Source organism: Maniola jurtina, chromosome 1, assembly GCF_905333055.1.
Source record: "Maniola jurtina chromosome 1, ilManJurt1.1, whole genome shotgun sequence".
NCBI classification, from domain to species: Eukaryota; Metazoa; Arthropoda; class Insecta; order Lepidoptera; family Nymphalidae; genus Maniola; species Maniola jurtina.
The window spans coordinates 13,305,522-13,321,467 of NC_060029.1; the positions used below are offsets into that span (position 1 = coordinate 13,305,522).

Genomic DNA, 15,946 nt, shown 5'->3' on the forward strand with positions numbered 1-15,946 from the left:
AAAGTTCTACTTATTTTAGATGGACACTCATCACATTCAACTGCACCAGACATGCTACAAGCTGCAGCTGACAACGACATAATTTTATTATGTTTGCCTAGTCACACAACTTCAGTTCTGCAGCCTTTAGACAGATCGGTATTTGGACCTCTGAAAACATATTTCAACCATGAAACTAATCAGTTCATGCGCATGCATCCAAACAAAAAGATCAGCCGTTACAATGCTGGAGCGCTTATACGCAATGCTTGGCTTCGCGCTACTACACCTGCAAACGCTCTTGGTGGCTTTAGAGGTAGCGGAATTTATCCACTTGATCCGAATGCTTTACCAGATACAACATTTATAATATCAGATATTGGGTTGAGCAGACAAAATGCGGGCGAATCTCGTGGACCTGATGAAGGTGATCCTCAAACATCAAGAATCCTGCCTCAGACGTCTTCTTTGTCATATCATCATCCAGAGCTGGACAATACAAGTGAAACTGTGGAACTATGTGTGCCTGTCGAAGCTGAAAGGAGAGCACAAACACCCCTACCACAGACGTCTTCATCGACATGTTGTCAACTTAATCCCGTTAATGAAAGAGAAAATATTACTGGATTAGACCAAAATAAGACACCACCGAATTCGATACTGGCTTCAGTCCATAGGGAATCTCCGAGTATTTTGATTGATCCTGAAGTTTTAGAAGATATAAGCATTGTTGATATTGGTGACGATACAATTGAACAGTTTCTAGCTGGCATAGAAGAAAAGGAAACGCCTTCAAAAATTCTGGTCCAAGCATCGCCAATACCTCAAATACCCTTGACTATGGCTAAGAGGACCAAGCAATCAGCAGATATTCTAAATTCAAAAGAAAAAATAAAAGAAAAGAAGAATATGGCTGAGAAGAAGAATAAACGAGTTAAACCTAAATTAGACAAAAGTAATAAGACTGAGACTACCAAAGAAAAACGAAAATTTAAGAGTACAAATAAAAAAACTAAAGAAGGTAGTGATAAAGAAAATGATACAACAGATAGTGATAGTGAAGAAACACCCACAACAACATACTATAAAACTAGAGGGAAAAAAACTCAAGGTTTGCCTGTAAAGAAAACAAAGAGGGATAACCAAGAAAGCCCAAAAGATACAGACGATAACTATTATTGCATAGAATGCTTTGATAGCTATCAACACACGAAGTCAAAATCTGATTGGATTCGGTGCATATCGTGCCAGAAGTGGCTGCACGAAATTTGTACACTTTTTAGAAATTATTGCTCAAGATGTGGCAAACTGAAAGCCCTTTCTAATTCGACCTAAACTAAGGACAACATTTAATTATGTTGATTTTTTAATTTCGTTAAATTTTGAAAATTTTAGATATTAGCTTTTTATTAAGAATTTTAAATATTATTTTTAATATTACCTTGCTTGTCTGCTTACGCACATTAAAATTTAGATTTTTTTTCTTAAAAAAATGTTAATAAGTTTAATTATTTTTAAGGATACCATTATAAAAATTACCTAAATAGTACAAATAAAACATATCAAAACTATGTATTATACTTATTTCAATCTATAGGGCGTCTATCCTACATCACAGGCATCTATCCTCCTCAGTATTTTCATAGTGAGGCATCTATACATATGGGTAGGCATCTATCCTCAAAAAAATGAGTTTTCAAAAATTCAATTTATGCAGAATCTGTTATTGTTAAATCAACAAAAACGAGTCGTATTGCTAGTACAAAGATCAAACTTTTAATATTCATGGAAATTCTTTATGAAAAACGTACAGTTTGAAAATTAGAAAGCCTTTTCAAAAAGTGGGGCAACTATCCCGGTTTTACCCTATTGTCATGATTTTATTAGATACTAGATATATTTAACTTCTATTTAACTTTAGAGCCTCAATAGCTCAACTGGTAAAGGAGTAGACTGAAAACCGAAAGGTCGACAATTCAAACCCCGCCCGTTGCACTATTGTCGTACCTACTCCTAGCACAAGCCTGACGCTTAGTTGGAGAGGAAAGGGGAATATTAGTCATTTAACATGGCTAATATTCTTTTTTTTTTTTTAAAAAAACTTCCAAAGTTCTACCACATCAGCCACCAACTCCCTAGCTATCAAGTGGGTCTATCAGTCGGGCGCAGACAGGGCGTTCGGCATAATTTGTCAGCGGTATCGATAGTATCGATTCATCGACAGTCGATAGGTTTATCGAGTTAATCGATCTAATTTCGTCAGTTCGGTCAGTGAGCGATGGCGGTCGTTGTGGGAACGCCACCGCGGTGCGCAGTCATTCTTTTTGGCATAGAGTAAGTAAATGGTCGTAGAATGGCTTTATTTTTTATTTTTTCATGCAATTGCCTACGTACTTTTAATTGTTTTTTGAAATGAAAACAATCAAATTACCTTGGTGTGGTAGATACGCACTACTGGAAAAACTATTTCTTAAAATTAATTTGGTAACTGTTACAGAATCGGTTATTAAGCCGAAATTACCAGACAGTAAGTAGGTACGATAATTTCATCAAGCAAAACATTTTCGGTAAGAACTGAGTTTTCTTTTATATAATCACGCTTTTATAAAAGCAGATACGATACATATATTTGTTGCGATGCAGTGGGCAATTTTTTATTTGATTGTTAAACTACTCGTGTTACCCAGCTAGCAATATTTGAATTCCGAAAAGGAGGCAGAAACGCAGCCAGATGTTAAAGACCCAACTTGCCTCTGAGAGGCTTCACATTAATAGGTATAAACATAATAAATATAATGATTAATGATGTTTGTGATTATTTTATTATTGCGACCACCGGCGAGAGATCCGCCTAGAATATTTGGATTGTGGTTTAATTACCTCCTATTGTGGCCAGTGATTCGTATCTATTATGAGCACGATTACTCTTACGGCGGATTTACATTTGGTCGTATACCAGCATTTGGATTTCGGATGCTTTTGGAGCTGATGCAGTGGTGAGCGCTGTGGTCTTATTAGTGGGAAGTCCCGGGTTCGATTCCTGGCAGAGGAAATTTGGAGTTTTAGAATTTCTAAATTTTCTCTGGTCTGGTCTGGTGGGAGGCTTCGGCCGTGACTAGTTACCAACCTACCGTCAAAGTCGTGCCGCCAAGCGATTTACGTTCTGATACTTACCCGCGTAGATTCTTAATTGTACACAATTAAGAATCATTGGCCCCTAAAGTCTGTGATGGCTTTGAGTAACGATCGTAAATCAATTTTCTTAGAGATCTTTATATTCAATCTTTTGTGTTAGGTACCTATTTCAAGGCTGAAATGCTAGATACTTAGGTACCTACTGTGGGTATGCAAAGTTTTTATATTTTGTTATGTTCTACACACTCAACATACCTACCACATTTGGAAAAGCAATTCACGTTTATGAAATGAATTCAGAAAAGAAAAATAGCAATGAATAAGTACATATATACAACGTGCGCAGCTTTTAAAAAGTTTGCAAAATATTTGCGTTCGGAATCTCGTACCGTATGGAAATTTTATCGTTCGGAATTCAAAATTGAAAAAGAGGGAAATTGGGCAATCGAATGCGGAGGCGTTGGGCGTGCCGGGGCGGGGCTGGGCCCTGTGCGGTGCTTTATTGTGCCGATATCGGGACCCGATACCTAAAGAGATTGAATATATTGCTAGATACTTAGATAAGTAGCATATTTTGTTATCGTCACTTACATTTTAGTAATATTGTATAGCTAAGTACGTACCTACCCTACGCTTACACGGGCAATTGACATTCCGCAATTCCAGGCAGTTAAATCAATTATGACGTCACTACCACGTTTAGCAGTTTACTGCAATACCCAGCAATAGGTACCTGAAAGTTTCAGCAATCTTAAGCGAAATAATTGCTCTAGATTGCTCTAGTTAGGTAGGTACCTATTGTTCCAGATCGATCCATAGGTAAGGTAGGTACGTGTTGCCGAGCAATAATAATTGCTCATTAAATTGCCCATGGTAGGTAGGTAGGTAAGTAAGCGCACCATAGGTAAGGTGTTCTATCATGCCGATATTGCACCGGAGCTAATTCATACTTAGGCGTTTACCGTTGCAATGATTAGAATTATTAATGCTTCAATACCTACTACCTAGGTATGACCTACCTAGTAGGTACCTATTTACCATACCGCGATAAGAAAAAGCGAAGACAGCCCTAAGACTATTAAAAATGGATTACTTAGTACTTAACTATATTTATCTAAAAATAAGTAAGTAGGTATTTAGTATTTACCAATTTTCTTAAATCGTGATGTTATCATTAGATACCTAGGTAGGTATAATATCTTAGTACTTCCTTAGTAGTATAGTGTCTTAGTAAGTATACATAGGTATAAGACTAAAGTAGGTCCTGTTTACTTTGGTATTATGTGGTATTATTTTTGTATCTAGGTATACTTAGGTATTAGGTCCAAAAACCAAATAACTACGTAGGTATCTACTTATGATAGGTAAAAATTTAATAGTTATGGGGCGATGAAGACATAAAAACCCAACACAAGAGGCACTTTTACCCCACTCCAAAAACCGTACAATAAAAAGCATGTCGGCAATGATACGCAAATAATTACATTATGACGCGTCAAAATCATTTTGTCTCAACGTCGATCATCGATGACGAGTGCGATCCCACAGAACCGACCACTGATACCATCAGAGAAATGCACAAACTTAACTTTTGCATCCCATACAATCTTTATTTCCTAAAGCATAAGTTTTATTTCAGCTTGCTTTTGAACTCAATAAAGTGGTGATAAGTAAATTAATGTGTCAAGCGCCCTTCTTATGACCCTTCTTCATTCTCGATTTGGTATGTCGAGGAGCTTGATGTGATGCTGAATTGTATATACTAAGCATAATACTCCTGTACTTACTTATTATTAATTGACATTTTGAAAAAAAAAACTTTTACCATAAAAAGCGCGATTTAAAAAAAATATCCTGTATTTTTTAAAAGTTTACAATATACCTATTGCAAATAAAACATCTGACTGACGCTAGAGGTTGATGAACGTTACGTACATCGGCCATTTGGGGTCAATGCCGCGTCGTGGGTGGGGCATTGACCCGAGTTTTAGAGGTTATCCATTGCGGGTTTGAAAAATACTAAATCACTAAAACTACAAAATACCGCAGATGGTTATTAGCATTGGATTATGTTTAGGTAGTATAATAATAAATAAGCCTAAGTTTTTCCTAGCATTCTGTTTACACCTTGTTTATTAATAGATACTATTAGTTTTACGGGTCTAATGATGTACCTACTTAGTTGTATTTTAAAATGGTATAAGAAGAAAAAAGTAGTAACTTAACCTCGGCGAGAGTGTATGGGTGCCTCAAAACGCGTTATTAATAATCATGTCAATCCGTGAGAATGTCCGTCCCATCTCAAGTGACGGGGTAACTATTAATTTGGACGAGATCACAAGATTATTGGGTAATTGACGGTGTTGGTTTGTGCTTATGTAATTAATTTTATTTATTTAATTTTCGTATTATAGGCAGGTTGGGATACTGCTGTGTCATGCGTGTCTTATGGAAACTTTTTTTGATGGTCAGTACCTACCTACCTACTCACAATATTAGGTTTTTGTTGAGTTTTTGTATTGTTATAGCTATGTAGGTATGTTTAGGGATAAATAAATAGTAAAACTGAGTACAAAGTAAGTAAAAAGTAAGTATCTAAACAAATTTTAGGACGTCACTCGTTATAGGTAGGTACATAGAGCGATAGGTAGGTATCATAGTTGAAAATTCTTTGATACATACTCAGACAAAAAAAAGCGCAAAAGGTAGCAAAAATAAAGGTTTTGTTCAAGCTCACCGAAAAACTTTTTAGGTATAAAAGTTTTCTATCTACGTTCTCCACTTTACTACTAGGTCTGATACTCTGATCAAAAAGTCTCTTTTCTGGATGTAAACATGTGCCTATTTTCTTGTGGTGCCCAACGAGTCAATAATGAAGATATATATTTTCATTAATTAGATATTATGGTAAAATTTCTCAAATAAATTTAACGTTTACAGGTACCTATAAGTTAAAAATAACTCAATTTTACTAAAAAGATGCGGCAAACTTGGATAGAAAGTTAGACCATGAAAAAAGGCGCGAGTTGGATCGCAATTTTTGTTATTGCACCATAATCGATTAACATTTCGCATATCCGGATAATACACGTACCAACAAAATTCCAGATCTTTCCAACAATGGCAGCTACTGAGAAAATTACGTGAATCATAGCTTAATTGATAAGATTATTCATCTCTGAAAAGCCTGAATGAGTAACAGACGCCAAGGACGACGCTGACTAATTTGATATAATTTCACACTGAAGATTTATACAGCCCGGTTGGGCCGATAAAATGCTGCGGCTACAGTTTATTTCATCTCCCTAAATAAGCTTTTATGAATCATCTAGTCATTTACCTAACTTAGAAGTTTAGAAGTTTATTGATTCTCCCCTCATGAAATGGCCTGTGGAATTTTAAGCCAAAGGCTGTAACTGCATTGCATTAAAAAAATGTTTGGAATAACTTATAATACCTATAGGTATAGAGATTGTTGAGTTTACAGGTCTATGAACTGGTTACTCGATGGTGTACGACGTCACAGGTTAAAGCTAGTTTGTCAATAAAAAGTAAAAACTGTCACGCCTTTTTCGGGTTAACCGGCTATTATCTAAGATTACATCATCATACTTGTCACCAGGTGGACTTAAAATCAAGGGCTAAATAGAAACTTTGCTCGGGCTTCTAGAAAGTAAAAGCTAGTTTTATCTGTCAAAACCCACACGTCATTTGGTGCAACAAAAATATACTTGTAGCGTCATTTTAGTGGTCAGTTTAAGGCTATTAGCGATCCATTAGGGGAGAAATTATATTGATTCCTGCGCTCGCATTCCGATGAAATTGGTAATGAGATAACATCTTCGATCATTAGGAGCGTCTGAAGCGATCATTTTGACAATGATTTTGCTGATATTTTATTCTCCAACAGTTCACAAAGTCAAAGTCGAAGTCAAAGTCAAAATCATTTATTCAAAGTAGGTACAATTGTACTCTTTTTGATGGTCGAAATTGTTAAATTTGTACGATATAGTGGTGATAATGAATTACGTAACTTAAAACTAAAGCTACGAGGGTTCCAAATACATGTAAGGTACAACGCACGCCTACAGAATAAATGGAAGCCGAGACAGCATCTTCTTTGATAAAAACACAAATTCAGTTTTATTTACTTTGCACCTCTCCCTATTTTATTTTCATGATCAAAAGCAAATATTGTATAAAAGTTGAACAAGAGAGATTGATCAAATTATAATATTTCAATCCGTAGCTTAGGTAGGTATACACCACCGATTTTTACCTTTGGCACAGAGATATGCTTGATTTCCGGAGGCGATCCATATACAGTAAGTAAGGCAACTTTTATTCCAGAAAATCAAAGAGTTCCCACGCGATTTTTAAAAACCTAAATCCTCACAGTCGAAGTCGCGGGCATCACAGTATAATCTAATAACTTTACAAGCCCATAAATTAAGATACAGATACTTTAAAAAAAAGTTGACGACAGAAGACGAAACTAACTTTGTTACGTCTATGAGACCGTAGCAATATAACAGCTACAGTACCTACATGTAGGTAGGTACCTATAACGTAATTTTGACGAGTGAACAACATATCAATGGCCTATATACAGCAATTTTATGCCCTGTAGCTGTATAAATAAAACGTTTAAGCTAGCGATGAAATCTAGCCCCATTTATTAATTTTATCACTTGACACCTCGTTTCCCTGCCACTTATCGCCCACTAAACCTATACGATTTACTTTCAAGATCACATAAACGTCAGACTTCGGAACTTCTGCTTTATGTAAAGTGCATTGATAATAATCTGAGCCATTCTCAGCTGTGGGAGCGAGAAGGATATACGTTTTTCCATAAGATAGAGAGGGATGGGTGTGTTGAATAGAAACATCAAAATTTTACAGCATTTTTATTGCGTGCGCGCCGCTGTGTGTTTACGTGCTGGCGTCCGGTACTCTTTTTGGGAGTTTAGTGGAATTTTACTTTCGGTATCGTGTTTATTGAGGTAGGTAGGATTTTATACAGGTTGTTCTTACCTAGTAAGTTTTTCTTGAAATAGGTCATAGCTATAAAATTAGTTTAGGCGTTTTAACCTAGATGTCAAAGGAGAATTCATGAAAACGAAATATTTATGTTACTTAGTTATAGGTGGAAACGGTTACATATACGTGGGCGGTCCCAAAATGAATTGGCCTGATATAGTTCTAAGCAACATATCGATACATGTTATGTTACATCGGACAGTACGTTTATCGTGTTACTTTATATACTAACATGCATCGACATGAAAAGCGTAGTCTCAGCTCAGCAGTGGTTTGAACATCAAGATTCGCGTGTTTTTTGGAAATGTCGAAAACCGAATATCGAAGCGTCACAAGTTTCTGTTTAAAGAAGACTTATCTCCCGCCCAAATAAAAGAATGATTAGATGATGTGTACAAGGAGTCTTTCCCCTCGTATAGCACAGTAAAAAACTGGGTGAAAGAGTTTCGCTTCGGGAGAGAAACGGTCGAAGACTTCGGCCATGACGGTCGACCGGTGGAAGTGCTCTCTCCTGAAACTATTGCTGTAATCGAAGAGGAGGTTTTAAGTGACCGACGTTTGAAGATTAGAGTAATTGCAGCTAGACTTAGGCTCTCTAAAAGTACCATCCATCGTGCAATCCATGACCATCTTCGTATGAAAAAAATTAGTGCAAGATGAGTTCCGAAACTTCTTTCAGCTGTCCAAAGACAGGAGCGAGTGCGCTGTGCAGCCGAGTTTTTAGGTCTTTGTGACGAAAACCAAAGAATGTAATCGAGCGGCTAGTTACTGGTGATGAAACTATGGTCTTATATCATGATCCAGAAAGCAAGCGCGAGTCAATGGAATGGTGTTACAAGGGTGAAAAGCCATCTAGTAAGGCAAAGGTGCAAAAATCCAACAAAAATGTCTTGTGTACAATCTATTGGGATTCTCAAGGGATTTTGATGGTAGAATTTAAAAAACGTAATATAATCGTAAACGGCGAATATTATGCTTCATTACTATATAAACTGCGAGACACGATTAAGGAGAAGCGCAGAGGTAAGTTGTCTTAAAGCGTCCTGTTGCTCCACGACAACGCACCCGTTCACACTGCCGGTGTTCCGAAGGCTGCAGTTTGTGAATGCGGGTTCACGGAACTGGAACATCCACCGTATAGTCCAGGCCTGGCCCCATCAGACTATTATTTGTTCCCAAATTTAAAGCGGGGCTTAAGAGGAAGGAAATTTTCAAACGATGAAGAGTTGCAGGCGGCCGTTTTTAGTCATTTTGAAGACAAAGATTGAAGTCACTTTTATGAAGGTTTAGAGGTGTTAATTCTCAGATTTCAAAAGTGTGTTTATATTAGTGGAGATTACATATAAAAATAAAATTGGTTTCATTTCATTTTGTTGACTATTTCATAGCTAGGCCAATTCATTATGGGACCGCCTAGGTATCTTTAGGTATACCCTTTTAGGCACGAGTAGGTTAGGCACCTAGTCAGTTTTTATTATTTCCTATAAGTACCTACTAAATGATTTTACTAATATTATAATTGTGAAAGTTTAGATGTTTGAATGTTTGCTAATTCTTCACGCTGCGCTAGTCTGCTGCACGCAATGACTGAAGTCTGAACTATCCACGCGGACTAAGTCGTGAAATAAGTATATGACGATGTCTATTAATGCAAAGTAATCCTTAATAATATACAGGAAAAGTCTGGAAAATTATTAAGACTAAACTAGTTGGAAAATTCCTTCACAATTATCGAGCACTGCTGGTGTAGTGGTATCATGCAAGATTCCCATTCTTGCGACCCGGGTTCGATTCCCGGGCAGTGCATGCTTTTTGCTATTTATATTGCAAGATATACTTTTTACTTTTTTTAAATGTATTTTTTTATGATACTGATTAATTTAAAGATATTTTTTTAAAAGCAATAAAGTTAACAATGAGTCAATCCAATAGATGTCGCTACTTTACTTCCATGTTGTAGCAAAACTTTTATTTGGTCGATTGTATAAAATGTACCTATAATAAAATCTATTGTATATTTTTTTTGCTAGAAGTTTTAATTATGCCTCCCACGTTACAAAATACCGAACATATTTGAAGTGTCAGTCCCTGGAGGTCGACATGGGAATCGAACCCGCTACAAGCGCCAAAAATCCCACTGACATTCCAACTATGGGAAACCAACAAATTAGCCAAAAGATTTCACATACATCGACAGTATTTATTTTGACATGGTTCTTTATGCTATAACATTACGAATTCACATGGAACCTTGTCGAATTGAGCCATCGAGATGTGACTCAGAGATGAAATTATGTAAATCATTATTTATTTATGTGAATTTATTGTGACAGAAGCCGTGATGGAATGGAAATGAGACAGGTCGCGACTAATTATTGTTTAATTTGTATTTTACACGCGGATAAAACTCATTGTGCTATGTGCAAGTGTTTAGATAAGAATAACAAGATCTAATTACTTAACTAGAATGGTTTTATGTACCCGACAAATTACTTTGATTTAGATACATAACATTTTATAGATAGATACATATTTAGATAGATTTTGATTTAGATTTGAATTGCAGATACATACCATTTTAACGTACTATGGATTGAATATATTTTAGTACTTAATCAAGTAATTGTAGAGCAGGTTATAAGTATCTGTTTTTTAGATAAGTCCAATAATCTATCTTGTGATATTGTTTAATCAATGAAAGTGGTCAAAATCTTTTTTTTTAATAATACTGTAAAAAGTGATCTTGAACTTCAGCCGCGGTCGCATTTTTTTTCAGACCAGAAATACGTATGCAAGCATAAGTAGGTATACTTAACCCTAATTTATTTTGAGCTTAAAAGTCTGTTTTTTGAAATATAGATAGAGACACTAATTTTATTTATTTCGACAAAACATTAACAATATTTCTGTACTAGAGGATGCCCGCGACTTCGTCCGCGTGGATTTAGGTTTTTAAAGATCCCGTGGGAACTGTTTGATTTTCCGGGATGAAAAGTTGCCTTTGTCAATTACAGGGACGCAAGCTACCTCTCGGTACCAAATTTCATACGAATCGATCAAGCGGATGAGTACTTAGGAATCCCGCGGGAAGTGTTTGTTTTTCCGGGATAAAAAGTAGTCTATGTCCTTCCCCGGAATGTATCCTAAGTCTGTACAAAACATTAAAATCGGTTCAGCGGTTGAGCCGTGAAAGCGTAGCAGACAGACAGACAGACACACTTTCGCATTTATAATATTAAGTATGGATTTATTAATAAAATGTGAAATAATATAAATTCCTACAATTATTACCTAGTATCTACTTGCCTTCACGACTTTACACGTTACGTGTTTTGAATTACACATCAAGATAATAAGCCTACCTATCGATTTCAATTTTTCTTTTCGCTACAACGTAAAGCTCATAGACCATTAAAGGAAAACAATGTTAGAAATTGCTTGAGTGATTTAGTTCGATATAACTATTAGACATTCATAATTTAAGCTAAGCACACACTACTCGGAAAATAAGTTATTATTTTACGATATGCAAAATCATCGGTCTCTGTTATAAAACAGATAGACGGAGGGAGGGACTAGATGTCACTACACAACCATTTAAAAATAAACTATAGATTTAACAGCTATAAAGTTTAGCAGAGTTTAATAACTTGTTATCGCCAAACAGGCGTATTAAAATTTAATAAAATTTCATTAAAAAAAATAATTTTTAATTAAAATGTGAAACAAGATTGAAGACACCTCCTGAATCTGAAAAGTAAGAATTAAAAAAATACCTATATTTTGGTTTACCCTCTCGAGCATCTGAGAAAATAGGTATTTAGGTGTTTTAAAATCATTATTTTTCTTATAATACGTAGATATATAGTTTTAAAAAAGCTACTGTTTTAGAAAAAATTACCGTCATAGAATTATGGAACTATGATTGTCGTCAAGCGCAAGCCTATAGCCTCGATAAATAAAACTTTAGCTAAGAGTGTACACACGCATTTGATCAGGTTTTATTAGTAGGGATAAGAAAGTTTGAACGGAATTTATATAGGTGAAACTGAGTGGAAAAGACAAGCCAACACTTATATACCTACTAATTCTATATCGATGACTTACTCGACTTGATGCAATAGTGAGTGTAGACCTAGCACAATCGCGTCCACGTACAAGGCGATGATGGCGAGAAAAACCGCAAGCGGCGACACGTGCAGAATGATGGATTGCGTGCGTTTTCATAAAAACCCCTATAATTTATCTCTTTAACCTTGTTTGTATACCGCTTGACTAATACAGCACTTATGTAATGTATCACTACATTACTACATCTAATTACAAGGTTTTTGTGTAACTTTTGCTTGGTTTCACTTGTCTTTATGTTGCATAGAAATCTGTGTCAGTTAAGCTAAGTAGCTAACCACCCACTACAAGCCAAAGGATTAGAACTTCATCATCATCATGATCAACCCATCACTGGCCACCTAACACACACAGCACACACACACACACAGCACACACAGACAGCACACACACACAGCACAGTACACACACACACAACAGGAGCACAGTAGTGCTCAGGGTCTCCTGTCAGAATGAGAAGGATTAAGGTCCGAATTGGCAGACTTCACACACCTTTGAGACTATTATGGAGAACTCCCAGACATGCAGGTTTCCTCACAATCATACAACGTAAAGCCAGTGATATTATTTATTGCTTATCTACTTAAAACACACATAACTTCGGAAAGGTAGAGACCGAAGCTGCGATAGGTATCCCGAACAGAAAGTCGACGCTATGAGTATAAGTTTACGTAAGTACTAGGTACGAGATTCTCAGGCAAGGTCTAAGATGTCAACGAATCAAACAGGAAACGATCCGAGGTGTGTTATAAAATTATGCGAGTAAAGGCAAGGTCTAATAAAGAGATGTCTCAATCTCAGCGGGCGATGAAACGAGCTATGCTTGTAGTCTCTACTCTCTACGTGATCAAATTAGAAATGAGGAGATCCGTAGGTGATCCAGCTTAACCAATATAGTTTAGGGAATCAACCAATATAGTTTAATCGTTTGTGGGAATGAGTGTAATATTTTATAATAAAATTCCACAATCAATTTTAGACTTGCCTTTACACAAGTTTAAAAAATCTATTAAAAGTATGCTCCTGGAAAAAGCTTATTATACAATCGAAGATTATGTAAATGACAAAAAAGCTTGGATTTGATTCGCTCCAGCAATATACGGCGCTGCAATTGCTTGTATACAGTATGGCATATTATTGTAAATTGTACATTTGAAAAGAGCAACCGCCGAGTTTCTTGCTGGTTCTTCTCGGTAGGAACAGCATTCCGAACCAGTGGTAGATTATTTTGACGATTCAAAAGCACTTGTAAAAGTTTAATTGAATAAAAATAATTTGAATTTGAATTTGAATTAGGCAGTAGGTAAGTAGGTAGTAGTTTCAGGTAAAACCGATAAATGTTGGAGTCCCTGGGTGCTGGAATTGTGACCTCGTAGGTACCGAAACGTGCAGTGTTGGTAGACCCCTCACTATACGTGGACAGATGACATCAAGCCAGTTACAGGGAGCAGCTGGATTATGTTAACTATGATGATGATGATCCAATCTACAATAGATAACATTGTCGTAATAATAATTGTGGTGCTCGAACATAAGCGGCAAATCAATTCCTTTTGATTTGTTTCAACGGATTGTGGAAATAATTAGTGCCTTTTCAAAAATGCTCATTTGTAACGGGTGATAAATATTTACGAGTTATTGTTCTTCGATGTTGGGAAAGATTTGTGTGGATGGTGCGGAGCAAAATATTCACATTATCGACGAACAAGTTAAACATTTGAGGTAAATCTATTAATCTATGTATACGGACACTAGCTGATGCCCGCGACTTCGTCCGCGTGGATTTAGGTTTTTAAACTTCCCTGGGGATTCTTGGATTTTTCGGTAAAAAAGTAGCTTGTCTTTCTCGAGGTCTTTAACTATATCTATCGATCAGCGAGCCATAAGTTTTCAGGGATTTTTGAAGATTACGACGATTTAATCGCGACTCGATGACTCATAAAACCGCGGTCTTGCATCGATTTACCAAGTTTTACCGGGTGTACTGACGAAACTTGAAACTTTTTTTTTTTAATAATAAAAGAGTGAGCAAATGAGCAGGCGAGTCACCTGATGTTAAGCGATTACCGCCGCCCATGAACATTTGCAGCACCAGAGGCCGATATGTTGCCGGCCTTTGAGAAATTTGTTTTATATTTAAACAGGAAAATATATCTACAAAATTATACGTAACTAGAGGATGAGGTCCGCGTGGATTTCGGTTTTTAAAGATTCCATGGGAACTATTTGATTTTCTGGGATAAAAAGTTGCCTATGTCAATTGCAAGGAAGCAAGCTACCTCGGTTTCAAACATGCAAATCAGGTAAGCGGATAGGTATTTAGGAATGTCGTGGAACTCTTTGATTTTCCGGAATAAAAAGTACCCTATGCCCATCCCGGGATATACGCTAACTCTGTACCTTTCGTCAAAATCGGTTAAACTGTTGGGCCGTGAAAAGGTAGCAGACAGACAGACAGAGAGACGGATAGGCAAACAGACAGACACACTTTCGCATTTATAATACTAGTATGGATGTTTTTGAAATAGTCTACATAGTGCCGCCGTATCCACACTATGCTCGCATTTATTCGGCACATATTAAAGCTTTATTACTGTAAACGCTTGTGACCATTCACGAGCGTTTACAGTAATTTCATAATAACGTAATATTTTATTAGTTCGCAGTGGAATGAGTTACTTAATTAGTTGCGTTTAAACAATACTGTTGAGCCGAGCCGATTGCGAGACTTATTGAAAAAGGCCGCGTAAACGTTGCATATTTTCTTTTCATTTCAATTGTGTTATATTACTTCGTTCAGTCAAATATCTTCATCATCATCATCATTATCAAGCGATAGATGTCCACTGCTGGGCATAGGTCTCTTGTAGGGACTTCTACACACCACGGTTTTGCGCCGTCTGAATCCAGCGGCTCTGATTGACTCGTTTGTCTGTCCATCTAGGTGTCGAACTTCCAAAGCTGCGCTTTCTTGTGCGAGGTTACCATTCTAGCACCTTGGGACTCCCAACGTCTATCGGTTTTTCGAACTATGTGCCCTACCCATTGCCACTTCAGCTTCGCAACCAGTTGAGTTTGCTTACTCTGGTTCTCCTATGGATCTCCTCTTTTCTTATTTGATCACGGATTTAGAGAAACTCCAAGCAGTTTTCTCTATCTTTATAAGGCTTATAGTTAATAACCATGTCTCGGACCCATTTGAGTCACTGGCAACCCATAACTTTTGTTCGAAGACTTTGGTCTTCAAGCACTGAGGAATTTTGGAAGAGAAGGTTGGTATCTCGAAGCTTCCCGAATCTAGTACGAATGCGCAAACATAGGTAGATTTTAGACTTAAAAGATAGGTAGGTACGTACCAATGAATTCTTTATGATAGGTATCGATTAAATTGGTCAGAGAAAAAGGAGATACTAAACACAATACCCGAGATCAATAATAAAATAGTAATCGCTGGAAATAGTTGATTATTATCTCAACTGTCCCTCCATTAGTCTCCACAGTCAATATCCTTTCTACATGCGTCATTATAAGTCACAATTCATTAAGTTTTTCGTCAGGCTCACGATTTCAATAGGGATGTCTAGTGTCCGCATCGAAGACATATCGACGTTTACATCTCAGATCATTATCGGACCATTCCTGCATAGTCACTTGACCGGGG

At 36.7% G+C, this 15,946-nt stretch overlaps 1 non-coding gene across 1 annotated transcript; it reads left to right on the forward strand.

The window, feature by feature from the left end:
• Nucleotides 1–9,892: 9,892 nt before the first annotated feature.
• Trnag-ccc lies at nt 9,893–9,963 on the forward strand. Its single transcript has one exon. It is a non-coding gene; the product is annotated as a tRNA-Gly (tRNA).
• The last annotated feature ends 5,983 nt before the right edge of the window (nt 9,964–15,946 follow it).